This window comes from Microcebus murinus, chromosome X (assembly GCF_040939455.1).
Source record: "Microcebus murinus isolate Inina chromosome X, M.murinus_Inina_mat1.0, whole genome shotgun sequence".
NCBI lineage: Eukaryota > Metazoa > Chordata > Mammalia > Primates > Cheirogaleidae > Microcebus > Microcebus murinus.
Window position 1 is genome coordinate 57,099,390 of NC_134136.1, and position 6,000 is coordinate 57,105,389.

Here is a 6,000-nt window from a genome sequence, read left to right on the forward strand (position 1 = left end):
ATTCATGTATATGTGTGTGGGTGTGAGGTGGGACAGGTATTGGAAAGACTTCACAGAGGTGTTGATATTTGAGCTGAGTCTTGAAAGCCGAGGAGTTCCTCAGATGGCTATGGGTCAAAGACCACACTCATATTCCTTACCAACACTTTGAATGTATGTGCCACTGGTCTTAAGGACACTCAGTAGGGTAAGAAGGATGCTTGTGTGTAATTCTAATCCGCTCATGAATGATAACAACAGCCTCTACTGTTACCTTAATGCATAAACATAGCACATTTTACCAATATTACACTCATCATAGAATATAAAGGATAACAGGCAAGTGGTGCATACAGACTTTTAAAACAATTCTAGTGACATTGATATAATAATATTCACATCTACCAAGTCCTACTAATTCTGTCTCCTAAATGTGTCCCAAATCTATTCCCTCTTCTCATATGTCACCACTTTGGGGTCTTTATCATCTCTGTGTAGAACAGAATACTAGTCTCCTAACCAGTTATATCTACCTCTGCTGCATCCTTCCCTCTGTCATTGTCCAAAAGTAAAAATCTTATCATTTTACTCTTCTTCTAAAACATTTTTATGTTTTTTATTGCTTATGAGCATCATTTCTCAAATTTCAGTCATTTAAGCATTACTTAGTGGTTTTTACCATATTCATACACTATGTATACTATTATTTATCTAATATTGGTCTTTAAATCTACTTAAAACTAGCTTGTTTTCTATTTTTACTAAGTAAAATTCTCAGTAACTTTAGATTTGTTGACCTAATACACTTTTATCGTTTATAAGATACATTTGAATATGTAACTAGTAAAATTAAAAACATTTGTGGGAAAACAATGTAACCACCCTGGCAGATGCCCTACATTTTGAGAACTACTGGCTTATGGGGGCACATCCCAATTTCTTAGCATTGCAGTCAAGGTTCCTCACAAATCAGTCTCAATCTATCTTTCCAGACTCTTCTCCTACCATTATACCTTGCTTTTTCAAACAATGTGCACTCCAGCCATGGTGAATTCCTCCACATTGAATGAACATGTCCTGCTCTTGTACAGCCACATGTCTTTCACAGACTGACTCATCTATCTGGAATGCCTCCCCTCTACTATTCCTACCTGGAAAACTCATTATCCTTCAAGACCTATCTGTCATGTCACCTCCTCATAGAGGCCTTCTCCTTGACTCTCCCTTACAGCTAGCCACTCCTTCCTCTATCCCTCCACAGCACTTTGTACCTGTCTCTGTTACACTACACACTCCACTACCTCAGAATTGTGGGCATCTAGCTCCCCAACTAGACCCAGGGAAAGCTCACACTTTGTACTGTGTTGTATCTCCAGCACTTCATATGGGCTTAGGTCAGGAAAGAGAGCTAGTGTTCCAGGTAATTTTTTAAAAAGCTAAAATAAAATAAAATCCAAAGTACTGTCCAGGTCCAGACTGCTTACAGGTATGACATGTTTTATAAAGAGAATCATCTAATTCAGAAATAGCCATAATGACTATAGTTTTGGCAGACACAATTAGCTATGGTTGCAATAGCAGTTAAGCTAATTTGGTTTTGGCAGCTACTTTACAGCAGACACATTCAGACAGAGAAATTCAAAGCAAATCATTTGGATTTCTGCCAGGATGATCAACTATACTTCTCAATAATCTCCCCTTACCACAACTGGAAAGTCAAGAACAAAAATAAACATTGGGACCAGCAAACCATGGTGGTAAGAGCATGAGCTTTGAAGTCAGAAATCTATATACCCAAACCTCAACTCAACTCCTTATGATCTGTATGAATTTAGATAGCTTGTTTAATTTCTTTGTGTTTTAGTTTTTTCTTCAAGAAATAAAATGGCAATAATAGTACCTACTTCATAATAGTCTTAAGGTAATGTAACAAAGTGTTTATGATGATGCCTGGGACATTATGTAGGCTCAATAAATAGCAGTCATTACTGTCACCCAATGAGATGACTACAATTCAGATAATATAATGTACAAGTAAAGTGAATGCATTTCTTAAGGAAATGAATTTATGATACTAAGCTTTAAAATTGACAGCTATAGACTGTAGCTAAGAATAGCCACAAACAAAACATCTGTAAGACAAGCTTCTTCTTGGATTTAAATTAAACTCACACCTGGAACATACCACCACACTTCTTTGTGTTCTCCAAGATTGATCTCAAATCAGGTTACCCTAGGATGAAAAGAAAAATCATCCGATCTTAATTTTTTGCCTTTAATTTTATTTGATACAGAAAAATATCCAAACTATGTGGATGCTTCAAAGTGTAATGTTATTATGACCCCAAGCTTTTCAACCCTATTTATTTCCCGGTATATCCCTGCTGACAACTTGTACAACAATCAGGCAAACCCACCTGTTGCACAGTACTCCTTCTTCTCTCTACCCTTCTTGAACCCCAACACCAGTATAAGGAAGCATTTTCTCCCTCCTCTTCACCCACTTCAAATCCCCTTTACTCTTTTGGAGCCCAAATTAAAATTCACCTCTTTCACAAAGCCTACTAGGATTGGCCTGAAAGACAGATGAGGGTTTCAAGACTTCAGCACTTCCTGGGTTAGACATGACCTTCCCCAGATTAATCCCCAACCCCATCAATATACCACTAACCCTCCTAAGAAGTTTTTGCACGCGTTTGTAATAATACAAAATACAATAATTAATACAGTCTGTTTCACACGGTCTACTTTATTCCGTAGTTGGTGTGCCCCCTAAATATGTCAACATTAGTGCTATCCATCTTTGCTGGAAACCCCTAAAGCGCTCAGCAGAATCCTGCACTGAAACTTATACACACTCTTCTCAAAAGCAAGATTCCATCTCTCTTCTGCTCCTCACCCCTTCTAGAAATCGAGGGGAAACCCTTTCCACTCGACCTGGTTGGGGAAGGGGCGGGTGGCTGAGGGGCCAGTAAAGAGATGGCGATCTTTATCCCACTATCAAAGAGGCAGGAAGAGAAAATGTTGACAAAAAGTCACTCCCCGGGCATAGCACATTCCCATGACCTCAGAGAAAACGAGGAGTGTGTGTATAGGGAGGGGAGTGTGCCCAAAACTGAAATGAAAATTGAGGGGAAACAGGAAAGAGATCACCCAACTTCTGAAAGCAGCAAGGAGAGTCCAGACACCGCCTCAGTAAAACCTTGGACCCGAACCCTAACTTCGGGCCTCTGAGGGAGGCACAAAGCTGTGGATGGGGGTGGGGGACGGCGTTGTGGAGGAAAAAGAGCGCGTGGATTGAAGAGAAAATGAGCAAGGAAAGCGCGCTCCCAAGGCTCTAAGAAACTGGCGCGGAGAGCTCAGAAGCCCACCCACTCCCAGTCCGACACCCCCTCCCCGGCAGAGGCGGAGCTGGGCGGAGTTAGGCGCGGAGGACAGCAGCCCCGGAAGCACCCTCCTCCCTAGGCCCCATCAGTCCCACAGTCCCCAGCCACGGCCACTTGGGCTTTCTGCCTCTCTGACCTCCAGCTCCCCGGCTACCGAAGCGCTACTCCTTATACAGCCGCGGAAAATCGGGACGGCGCGGCAGCTCCAGGGCGCGTAGTGCCCTCACAGCGCCCCAAGCCGCGCTATGCCGCGGAACTGTCTTCTGAACTCCCCGCCTCGCACTAGGCGGCCTAGGCCCGCACTCTGTTCCCAGGCTGGGCTCTCACCCATACAGTGGTCTCCTATTGGTTATTGGTCACCAGGGATGCCGGCGGCCCAACCCCTTGGCTTCATGGGAAATGTAGTTTGAGGTCGCTGGAGGCTGTTCTTCCTGGCGGGAGCCAATATTGGCATTGGCAGAGAGACTCAAGCGAAAACAGAGGATTGTGGGAGATGGAGTCGAGACACTTCTTCCTACATACCTACAATTCTCCCTCCCCTTCTGATTATCACTACCCCTCCCTTCCCCCACTGCGCCGCCCCCCTCCCCCCTCCCCCCCCATGATTTCAGACTGAGGGCGATATTCTGGGTGTTGTAGTTCTGGTGTGCACCGTCTGACAGATAAGTCATTAGCCATTTGAGAGGATCAGACTTATTTTCAGGTTGAAAACTCAGGTTGGTAGTTAGGCTTATGGGCTCAGTCTGTGATGAAAGGAATTCAGCCTGTGGCTAGAGTTAAAGATTCAGTCTGTAACCACTTACAGGCTGTAAGGTTAAGGGTCAAATCAGTGACCATTGATGAGGTTCAGTCTATCCCAGGTTCAGTGGATTATTTCATGGTCATATTTATTTTTTTAATTTTTAAAAATTATTTAAATTTTTAATTATTATGGATACATAATAGTTGTATATCATTATAGGGTACATGTGATGTCTTGATACAGGCATACAATGTGAATTAATCAAATCAGGGTAATTGGGGTATCCATCACCTCAGACATTTATCATTTCTTTGTATTAGGAAAATGCCAATTCCACTCTTTTAGTTATTCTAAAGTATACTGTAACTTATTGTTAATTATAGTCATTTTGTTGTGCTCTCAAACATTATTCATTCTATTTAACTATCTAACTATATTTTTGTACCCCTTAACCATCCCCACTGTATCTCCCCCCTCCCCACCCGCTACCCTCCCCAGCCTCTAATAACCATCATTCTACTCTCTGTCTCCAGGGAATCAATCGTTTTTAATATTTAGCCCCCACATATGAGTGAGAACATGTGAGATTTGTTTTTCTGTGCTTGGCTTATCTTACTTAACATAAAGTTCTTCAGTTCCATCCATGTTATTGCAAATGGCAGGACTTCATTCTTTTTTGTATCTATGTAACATTCTATTGTGTATATGTCCCACAATTTCTTTATCCATTCACTCATTGATTGACACGTAGGTTAATTCCAAATCTTGACTTTTATGAATAGTACTGCCAAAAACATGGGAGTGCAGTATCTTTTTGATATTCTGATATATTCCTTTGGATATGTATACCCAGCAGTAGGATTACTGGGTCATATGATAGTTCTATTTTCAGTTTTTTGAAGAGCTTTCATACTGTCCTCTATAATGGTTAAACTAATTTACATTTCCACCAACAGTGTACGAGGGTTTCCCTTTCTCCATATTCTTGCCAGCATTCATTATTATTATTGCCTGTCTTTTTGATAATAGCCATTTCAACTGGGGTGAGATATATCTCATTGTAGTTTTGATTTGCATTTCTCTGATGACTGATGATGTTGAGAATATTTTCATATAACTATTGGCCATTTGTATGTCATTTTTCGAGAAATGTCTACTCAGATCCTTTTTCCATTTTTTAATCAGATTATTTGATTTTTTCCAATTAAGTTATTGGAGCTCCTTATACATTCTCATTATCAGACTCTTGTCAAATGAGTAGTTTCCAAATATTTTCTCCCATTCTGTGGGTTGTCTCTTCCCTTTGTTGATTGTTTCTTTTGCTGTACAGAAGCTTTTTAGCTTGATGTGATCCCGTTTATCCAATTTTGCTTTGGTTGCCTGTGCTTTGTGTGTATTACTCAAGAAATTATTGCCCAGACTGATGTCCTGAAGTACTTCCCTAATGTTTTCTTTTAGTAGTTTCATCATTTCACGTCTGGGATTTAAGTCTTTAATCCATTTTAATTTGATTTTTGTATATCATGAGAGATAATACTCTAGTTTCATTCTTCTGCATATGGATATCCAGTTTACTCAGCACCATTAATTGAAGAGACTATTCTTGTGGCGGTTGCATGGTGTAATGGTTAGCACTCTGGACTCTGAAGAGACTGTCCATTCCCCACTGTATGTTCTTGGCACCTCTGTCAAAGATAATTTCACTATAGGTGTGTGGATTTATTTCTGGGTTCTCTGTTCTGTTCCATTGGTCTACATGTCTATTTTTACACCGTGCTGTTTTGGTTACTATAGGTCTGCACTATAATTTGAAGTCAAGTAATGCAATTCCTCCAGTTATGTTCTTTTTGCTCAGGATGGCTTTGGCTATTCTGGGCTTTTGTGGTTCCATAT

General features: G+C 40.8%; 1 protein-coding gene across 2 annotated transcripts in view; it reads right to left on the reverse strand.

Annotated features, from left to right (window-relative positions):
- The window catches only part of ENOX2 (ecto-NOX disulfide-thiol exchanger 2), a 300,984-nt gene extending 297,274 nt beyond the window's left edge, over nucleotides 1-3,710 (reverse strand). For both annotated transcript variants that reach the window (XM_012764733.3, XM_012764732.3), the window contains exons 1-2: nucleotides 3,502-3,710; nucleotides 2,154-2,212 (exon numbers count right to left, since the gene is read on the reverse strand). The gene's annotated coding sequence lies outside the window, so the exon portion shown is untranslated. The remainder of the gene's footprint in view (nucleotides 1-2,153; nucleotides 2,213-3,501) is intronic.
- Nucleotides 3,711-6,000: the final 2,290 nt, after the last annotated feature.